Here is a 9,453-nt window from a genome sequence, read left to right as displayed (position 1 = left end):
TTTCTTGCATCATTTTCATTTCTCTTCCCAATTTTTCTTCCACTTCTCTTACTTGATTTTCAAAATCCTTCTTGAGCTCCTCCATGGCCTGTAACCAATTCATATTTTTCTTGGAAGCTTTTGATGCAGGAGTTCTGACTTCATTGATTTCTTCTGGTTCCATGTTTTGATCCTTTTTGTCCCCAAAAAAGGATTCTATGGTCTGATTGTGCTTCCTCTGCTTGCTTATATTGCTAGCCAATTACTTGACTTTTGAGCTCTTTGCCACTGTAGAACTCTGCTTCCAGAGTGGAGAGAGCTATGTCCCAAATCGTTGTGGTTTTTACAGATGTTGTCAGAGCTATGAGGAGGGCGCTCTCTCTACAGACACCCCAAGCTCTGGCACACTGGCCACACACCCCAGGATCACCACCCAAGACCACGATCCAGATCCAAGCAGGTCAGAGCAAGAGCAATTACCCTCTGAATGGTTGCTTGGTCCCCCTACAATCTTCAGGCCAGGAGCTCTGGAGGCAGTCACGCAGCCGCAGCAGTAGCTGCTGCTCCTCTGCCCCCTCTAGCCCTAGGAAAGGGGCTGGATGGACTTCAATCTTCCATTACCCAGTTCCAACAGAGTTCCCCACTGACCTTTTACTTTCTCTTTGGCATTTATGGGCTGAAAAGTCTGGAAACTGCCACAGCTGCTGGAGATTCACTCTCCTGCAGTCTGCTCTAGCTGGTCTGTACTGCTGGTTGGGGCCACCCCGGGTCTGGGACTGTGTGGCTCCTGGGGGACCATTCCTTTGGGCCTTCCAGGCTGCCTTCTGTGCTTCTGCTGTGGGAGATTTGTTTCTCTTTGTCACTTTGTGAGTTCTGTAGCTCTAAAATTTGTTTAGAGTCATATTTTACAGGTATTGGATGTGGTTGGGGCAGGAGCTTAGACAAGTTTTTGCTTTTACTCCACCATTTTGGCTCCCCCCCCCCATTCTTATATTTTCTTTGCTACTGTTTTGTTTATGGCAGTCACGTCTTCCCAATTAATCTGAGCTCCTGGATATCAGGGACCATGTCTTATATTTCTCTTTCATCCCCCACAAAGTTTATAGGAGGTGGTTTCTGATAAACACTTGCTGGCTGATAGGGATAGGATCACTGGTAAGGATATGGGGAAAGAAAGCTCTGGCTCTAGAAAGAGGGATAGAATAAGTATTTATTAAATGCCTTCAAAGGGCCAGGCCCTTTATAAATATCTCCTTTGATCCTCACAATCACTCTGGGAGGAAGGTGCTATTATTATCCTCATTTTATGGTTGAAGAAACTGAGGAAGAAAAAGACAGAGGTCCCGCAGCTAGTAAATGTCTGAGGCTCTAGATTTGAACTCAGGTGTTCCTGACTCCAGGTCCAGCATTCTATCTGCTTCACCATCTAGCTGCTATCATGTACTGCAGAGTGACGGGGGGGGGGGGGCGGGGGGGGGGGGGGGGGGGGGGGGGGGGGGGGGGGAGGGTAGTGGGGAATGCCTTCATTTTTTATATGAGTGAGCAATCCCCATCTATCTCCAGGCCCTTGGGAAATTCCCCTAAACCTTGACCCCTTCTGGGAACCTTGCCCCCCACCCTTGCAGAGGCAGTATTAGGTAGTGGACAGAGAGCACTGGGAAGATCTGGGTCTGACCAAGTCATTTAATCTCTCTGGTTTTAGTGCCTTCATTAGTAAAAATTAGTAAAAATGGAGATAATAATGTCCATAGAACCAACTTTCCAGAGTTTTCTGTGATATTCAAAGTTGATAATGGAAGCAAACTTTGTAAACCTTAAAGCCTTACATAAATAGCAACTATGACCATTGGCCTTGCATTCAGCGGGGGGAAAGGGGGAAAGCATCATGATATAAAACAAAGGGCACTGGGCTAATCTGTCATTAATTCACTTTGTGATCTTGAGCAAATCATATTACCTTTCTAGTTACAGATTTAACTATCTGGAGAATGAGGTCAATAATAACCTAGTTGAATCTGTTAAGCAATAATAACTTCAGGGCTCTCAAATATTACCATTGTCTCCAATAGAGCTATACTTTGTTTAATGTTTTGTTGGCTTCAGTGCAGGGGAGCAGGGCCAAGAAAGAGAGGAACATAACAGGAGATAAAATTCTCAAGAATGAACCTGGTCCATGAGCTTCTTTCTGAAGCCTTGAATTATATCAACCAAAAAATATTCCTGGCAGCACCATTCGTAAGGGCAAAATTCTGGAAACAAACTAGGGTAACCCCAATATAAGGAAGTAAATGAACAGATCTGGGTTTTATGAAATATGAAGTGAGACAGAGTAAATAAACAGACCTGGGTATTATGAAATAATAGAGTGAATGAGACAGAGTGAAAAAAAAGCTAAGAAAACATGTGTGCTGATTATGTCTCTAAAGACAAAAATAACAGCAACAAATTCATGTTAAAAATAATAAAGGATTCAAAAGCGGTCACAGAAACAAGCAAGATAATTTGGCCACTGTCTTGTTCATATATATGTATGTGTGTATCTATATGTGCATGTGTGTATTTATGTACACGCAGGTGAGCACATGTGTAGGTGTATGTATATGCATCTGTGTATGCATGTATACACATATGTGTGTATATGTGCGTGCACAATACACATCCTAGTTTGTATTTTAAATTTGAGTGTTTGAATACTTCTACTTATTTATTGATGCAAGTTAACACTCTTTGAAAAAAAAACCCATAACTGATTTTTCTATCTCCAGTATTTTCCTTCTCTGTACAAACTTACAGAGCTACCAAAATAATTTCTTTAAGAGCTAACTCTGACCATGGCATCTTCCTGCTCAAAAACTTTCAGTGGTTCCTTTTTGCCTCCAGTATAAAATATGAACCCCTAAGCCTGGTTTTTAAGATACTCCCATATTGTGGCTCCAATAACTTTTCCGCCTTATTTTTTATTATTTCCCTTCATGACTTTGATGTTCTGGCCAAATTGAACTCCTAAGTATCCCCCCAAACTTCAGTCTCTTCCTGCCTTTGTACTTTCTCTCACATACATACATAATACATGGAAATTGTTTCTCATGCCTGTAAGATATTCCCTCCTAATTTTCCTATTTCAGAATCCTTTTCAGGGTGGTGCGGTGAATAGAGCACTGGCCCTGGAATCAGGAGGACCTAAGTTCAAATCCGGCCTCAGGTACTTAACACTACTAGCCATGTGACCTTGGGCAAGTCACTTAACCCCAATTACCCTGCCTTCCTCCACCCAAAAAAAAAAAATCAGAATCATTTTCTTGCTCTAAGATTCATCTCAGTTGTCATCTCCTTGTAGAAGCATCAAGGTGATTCAGTGGACAGAATTTGGGGCCTGAGTTCAAATCCTACCTCAGACACTTATTAGTTGTGTGATCTTGAACAGGTCATTTAACTTCTATCTTCCTCAATTTCCTCAACTGTAAAATGGGAGTGATAATACTGCCTACCTCTACCTTCCAGAGTTGTTCTGAGGATTAAATGAAATAATATTAGTAAAGAGTCTGTTACATAATTGATGTGCTTAATAAATGTATCCTTCCTTCCTCTGTAAATCCTTCCTTGATTCTCCTAATTCATAGGATCAGAGGGTCATTGATCTAAAAGTAGAAAGGATTTCAGGGGCCATCTAGTCCAGCCTCCTCATTTACAGATGAGGAAACTGAGTCCAAAGGACGTTAAGTAACTCGCCCAAGGCCAGCAGGTAGGTCAGATTTCTAACTACCCACTCAAATTTTCCTAGTACACTTATTTCACCTTCCTCCCCAACCCTCCTTCTACTTTATATTATAAAATCTGTTGTATCCCTCCTATAGAATGTAAACTCTTTGGGAGCAGGTACTGTTTGGTTTTTATCTTTGCATCTCTAATACCTATCATAGTGACTTGCAAATAGGAGGTATTTAATAAGTGTTGGTTGAAGTATATGGAATTGTATCTTCCAAAATGCTCTTCATGTTGTTTTAATATTAACCTTTCCTATGCACACCCGATCATGTCACTGCCTTACACTGAAGTCTTCTTTGGCTCTCTACTACTACTGGACAAAATTAAAACTCTTTTGCTTGATAATTAAAGTCCTAGATAATCTGGTTCTACTCTACCTTTCCAGCCTTATCTCCTATAACCCTCCTCTACCCCTTCTGTGTTCCATCTCAAATGGACTACTTGAACATTCTCTGTTTTTCATTGTTGTCTCTGCCTGGAAGGTCTTCTCTTTTCCTTTTTGGATTCCTACTTTCCCTTAAAGCACAGTTTGAATGCCATGTCTGCCATGAAGCTTCTATCCCTAGGGTTGCTAACAAATTTCCCTCTGGACCAGCATTTTGTTTTGCAACTCTCTATTATATTTATCACATAATTTTGTGTACTGTAATTGCCTGTGGCACTGTCTTAACTCTTTCCTGAACTAGATAAGTTCTACAAAGGCAGTTACCCAAGTTTTGTACATCCCCTAGTACTCTGCATCGTCTTTAATACTTCGAGGTTCTATGATTTCATTGGTGTGGGTGTTTCCTTCACTAATGCACCATTTGCCTTAGAAGGGGTTCTTTAGAGAGTTTTTGTGGTTGAAAAATTCATCCCTTGGGAACAATCTGATGATGAGGTCCTGAACATAGGAGAGGCTCAATAAATATTTGTTGAATTCATCAGTCTTCCAGAATTTATGTTCCACTGGAATAGCTTTTAAGACATAGAATGATGTTGGAATAGGAATTGGACTACTTTAAGGGTTAATTGGCATTTGACAATTGGCCTGGGAATCTAACCACATTGTTTCTGTGAGGAAATACAGCTGAAGTTCCCAGCTGACCCACAGATGAACTTTGGGAACACAACATTCCTAGGTTGGGAACAGGCTGTACAAATAGAGCCTTGGTAGTCAGATGGGAGTTTAAGGACATGACGGAAGACGAGGGCACCTTGCTGTGCCTGCTTGTAGGTGTCTGTAGATGAAAGAAGCTGGGTGAGTTTCTGCTTCTGGGGAAGCAATATACAAAATTTCTGGAGGGACTGCTTCTGTTTCATGGCAACAATGGAGGCAGAAACCAAGTAAGTAAACAGAAATCAATTAGGAAATAGATGTTGGAAAGTGAAGCAATCTGGGCAGACCAACTGTTCAGAGAATCAACAAACAGGAGAGTCTTCCATAGGCTGGCCCAGACCAGCCTCTCCATCCTTATCTGCTTTGCCTATTTAGCTTTCTAGACCCAGCACCTATATTTATCAAACATTGACTTCCTGATAAAACGGCCCCCTCCCCATTCACTGAAGTCCTGGTGTGCCCTCAAAGCCCAGCACAGGTTCCATCCCTTCCAAAAGCCTTCTTTGATGGTTTCTCTCCGTCCCCTAGAATGTGGTAGTACTTCTTCTCTGTTCCATTCTTTCCCTGAATGGCATGGCTAGTCCACTATCTGATTTATCTTTTTATATATAGTCTGTGTAGTCTCCTCCCCATGATTGTCTGTAAGGTAGGCTTATTCATCTTTATATTTCCTCAATACCCGGAGCAGTGCCTTATATACAGCAGGTGTTCAATAAGTGTTCATTGGTGATTTTTAGGCTTTAAAGGAGTAGCATAATAGGTAATTGATAGGTCAGGCAAAACGTCAGCATCTAAGAGATTTCTGTGAATTGAAAACAGAGGCACAGAAGTCAGGAGAACAGATGCCCAGCACCAGGAGCGAGCACAAGATGCTGACGTGGAGTTCTCTTTTCACCCTAATGAAGACTGGTCCTAAGTGAGCTGGAGTTGCAAAGGAGGATAGCTGAAAATAACTGGCAGGGTAGTGAGAATGGGTAGCGACAGGAAACAAGACATATTTCTTTGTTTTGAAATTTTTCCTTATATTCTCAGGCATTTTTGTGACCTCTTTACCTGGGAGTCCAGAGCCATAACTAGATAAATCTAGGGAAGGGATGGGAGGATGACATGAGCTCTTTAAGAAGAGTTCAGGGTAGAAGCTGGAGAATGTCCCGTAGACAGGATCCCTGGGACACCTCAAGGTTGCTATTGGGGAGGCTGACACCAGCAACGGAGATTGGGGAGCATGGTGGTGGAGGCTGAGCTAGAAGGAAGTCACTGGGGGTGCTGCTGGGTCAGGGGAGAGAAGTGAACACCATCTGTTTGCTTCCTATTTTAACTATGTTTTCTTGTTCACTAGGTACCATTTGCTTAGTTCTATTCTGATACAATGGATAGAATGCTGGGCCTGGAGTTAGGAAGACTCATCTTTTTGAGGCCAAATCTGACCTCAGACATTTACTAGCTGTGTGATCCTGGGCATGTCACTTAACCCTGTTTGCCTCAGTTTCCTCATCTGTAAAATGAGCTGGAGAAGGACATGGAAAAACCATTCCAGTATCTTTGCTAAGAACACCCCAAAAGGGGTCACAAAGAGTCGGACATGACCAACTGAACAACAATGAAATTCTGCTGAAAAATTACTAGTGCTATCAGTACCCAATACATTTCAAGACAGTGGGATGAAGACTGGGCCTCCCTAACCTAGTTGCAGTTCTCCTAGAATCCCATGTCTCTACAAAGTGGCTCTGGATACATAAAGACAGCTAGGTGGACTCCAGAATAGAGCAGTGGACTTGGATTCAGGAAAAACTGAGTTCAAATCCAGCCTTGGACATTTATTAGCTTTGTGACACTGGACAAATGACATAAAGTTCGCCTGCTTCAGTTTCCTCATCTGTAAAATGGGTGTAATAATAATAGTACCTACCTTCCAGTGTTGGTTGTTGTGAGGACAGAATGAGATAATGTTTGTAAAACATCTTGCACTCTAAAAGCACTCTAAAAATGCTAGTTGTTATTGTATGATGGTGAATGAATATCCTGGGATTGAAGGTACCTAAACTCTGTGGCCTCTGGAGTATGCTTTTGTCTTTTATATAGAGTAATCCAGACATCTGAAATGCATAGTCCATGGGCCAACATGAGGCCCACAACCCTCTCTAGTGTGGCTCAAACCAGATTAAAATGTAATTCCTACCTGATTTTAATGTGTTGAAGTATTAGTAAAATAGAAATGTATAAACACATATGATTTTCTAAGTCACTATGCAAACGTGGGGATCCTTATATATGGTATAACAGCCCCCATTTCTGTTTGAGTTTTGAAGTCACTGGTGTCATCCCTGCTTGAAACAGCCTTGTTTCTCTCCCTATAATTTGTTGGCTCTGTTAAATGACAAAAAGAAGAATCGAAGTGGATAGTAAATATAACAGAAGTCATTATAATGCCCCACTCTAAGGGGACTATTTAGAGAGAGAGAGGCATTGTGCCTTATGGTAAAGATGGCAGAGACATTGGAGGTCTTCCAAAGGAAACAAGGTGGTGTGGTGGAAGGAGTTGATGAATTTAGACTCAGAAGACTTGGGCTTGACCTTGTTACTTGTTAGCTGGGTGATCCTGGGCAAGTCTTTCCCTCTCTGAGCCTTTCATCTGTAAAATGGGGGGATTAGATTTAATGACCTCTAAATCCTTTAAGCTGTAAATCTATGATCCTAAAATAAAAGCAGAATTTTTTTTAGGCAATGGGGTAAAGTGACTTGCCCAGGGTCATACAGTTAGTATCTTCCACCAGGCTAAAAACTCAAGTGCTCCTTCATGACTCCACTGCTCTACCTAGATGCCCCAAGGCAGAATTTTAAAATGTTCACTATTGTAATTAATATACTCTATGGCTACTCTATGTTAAGTGCCTGTGTCTTGTGAAAATGGGGGTGGTTGAGAAAGACAATTCCAGATGTGGGATGGAGACTCTAGTGTCATCAATTTTCTTTTTTTAATATTTTTGAGTGCTATTTATATGATACCCTAGTTTAAATGCCAAACATTGTCAGGGTCACCATTTGGGGTTAAGGGAAAGAGAAGGGAAGAAGCATTTATATAGCTCCTTCTTATAAATTTTATCTCATTTGATACTCTCAACAACCCTGTGCTGCTATTACCCCCAATGAGGAAACTGAGGCAAACAGAGATTGAGATTTGCCCAAAGTCACACAGCTAAAAAAATGTCTGTGGCCAAATTTGAACTCATGTCTTTCTGACTCCAGTCCCAGAATTCTGTCCACTGAACCATTTCGCTTCTATTTTGATGGTAGTGGTGGGGAGAAGAGAAAGAGAGACAGACAGACAAAGACTGAGACACAGAGACAGACAGAAAGATAGAATCAGAGAGCTGAAAACCCAAGGGTGTATGTCTGTAAAGGGGAAAGTCCCTGAACAGGGCAAGGGAGAAAACTAGTCTGGAGAGTTATGAGCTGAGCTATGTTTGAAGTGAGCATAGCTAGCATGGGTACTTCCTCAAAAGGAGGCTGAAAGGAAGGACTCATAAGTGGAAGGGAAAGGCGGTGGAAAAGTAAAGGGTGGAAAAGTAGGCAGGAAGTCCCTCTCTTCTTCAGAAATACTCTGAGACCACTTAGCTGATGGCTTGCCAACCAGTGGACAAATTAGATATTGTACTCTCTCACTGGATAATTAATATAGTGACACACTACCTTTCTGTAGGCTTGTAGACAGCAGTATAGAAGTTAATGTGGGCTAATGACACTACCACAGTGCCACAAGTGTCACATAATATATATATACAAAGGGTCACCTTCCGGTGTAGCATACATATGGTGAGGCCAGCTCTAAAGTGAGGGACAGAAATGGAGAAGTGCGGAATAATGTGGGCCAGGCGAGATTATCAATGCAATCCATTTATTGAATCCATGAGCAAGGTTTTTATAGAGTACCAAGACAAAGAAAGTAACTATAGGTCACTAGGCTTTCCAATACTGCTTTATTCAGTTTCAAGATGTCAGATAGTGATGTCAAGTAGGCCTTGACAGTGATCATGTCCTTGATGTTTCCATACACATGAATAGTATCTAAAATGTATTCATAATCTTCAAAGACAGCTGACTAGAATCCCAGAACAGGGCAGAGCCCTGGACCTCAAGATATCAGGCAAGCTCTAATTTACAGCTCCATCACTGGGAAAACTAGGAGCTAACTTTCAAGGACCAGCCTGATTCCTGGATCAGATGTTTAGGTTTCCTTCAATATGGTAAACAAATATTGGCAATAGTTAACTGTTGACAGATAAATGAGCTATCTCATTTCAGTGGTTTAAGATCATAGTAATTAAAAGGGAACTCAGGTAACTTTGTGGGGTAGGGAGTGAAGCCAGTTAAAGAAAGAATGAAAAAAACTCATTAGTAAGATGAACAGAAGTCCGTATGTGCTTGGGAGCAGAAACATAATGGAACTGAAGAGAGTAGAGGCCTCTTGGTTGTTGTAGTTTGTCTTTCATTCTGGAAGAGGAACAATGACATTACAAGGGTGATATCTTAACTTGCTCATGACCTGGATTTTTAAGTGAAACAGAGCTACACCAAATTGTCAGCTTCACTGTCTTCTCCAGAGTCCAAAT

At 41.6% G+C, this 9,453-nt stretch overlaps 1 long non-coding RNA gene across 1 annotated transcript; it reads left to right on the top strand.

Moving 5' to 3' along the window:
* The first annotated feature begins 4,841 nt into the window (after nucleotides 1–4,841).
* Nucleotides 4,842–8,206, top strand: LOC138142718 (uncharacterized). Its single transcript, XR_011163527.1, has 2 exons — nucleotides 4,842–5,070; nucleotides 6,183–8,206. It is a non-coding gene; the product is annotated as an uncharacterized lncRNA (long non-coding RNA).
* Nucleotides 8,207–9,453: the final 1,247 nt, after the last annotated feature.

Source organism: Petaurus breviceps, unplaced genomic scaffold, assembly GCF_028583685.1.
Source record: "Petaurus breviceps papuanus isolate PSGF00001 unplaced genomic scaffold, PetGlider_PUasm1.0 138, whole genome shotgun sequence".
Classification (NCBI taxonomy): Eukaryota; Metazoa; Chordata; class Mammalia; order Diprotodontia; family Petauridae; genus Petaurus; species Petaurus breviceps.
The sequence above is the reverse complement of the archived record's forward strand: the minus strand, read 5'-3'. Positions and strand labels throughout refer to the sequence as shown.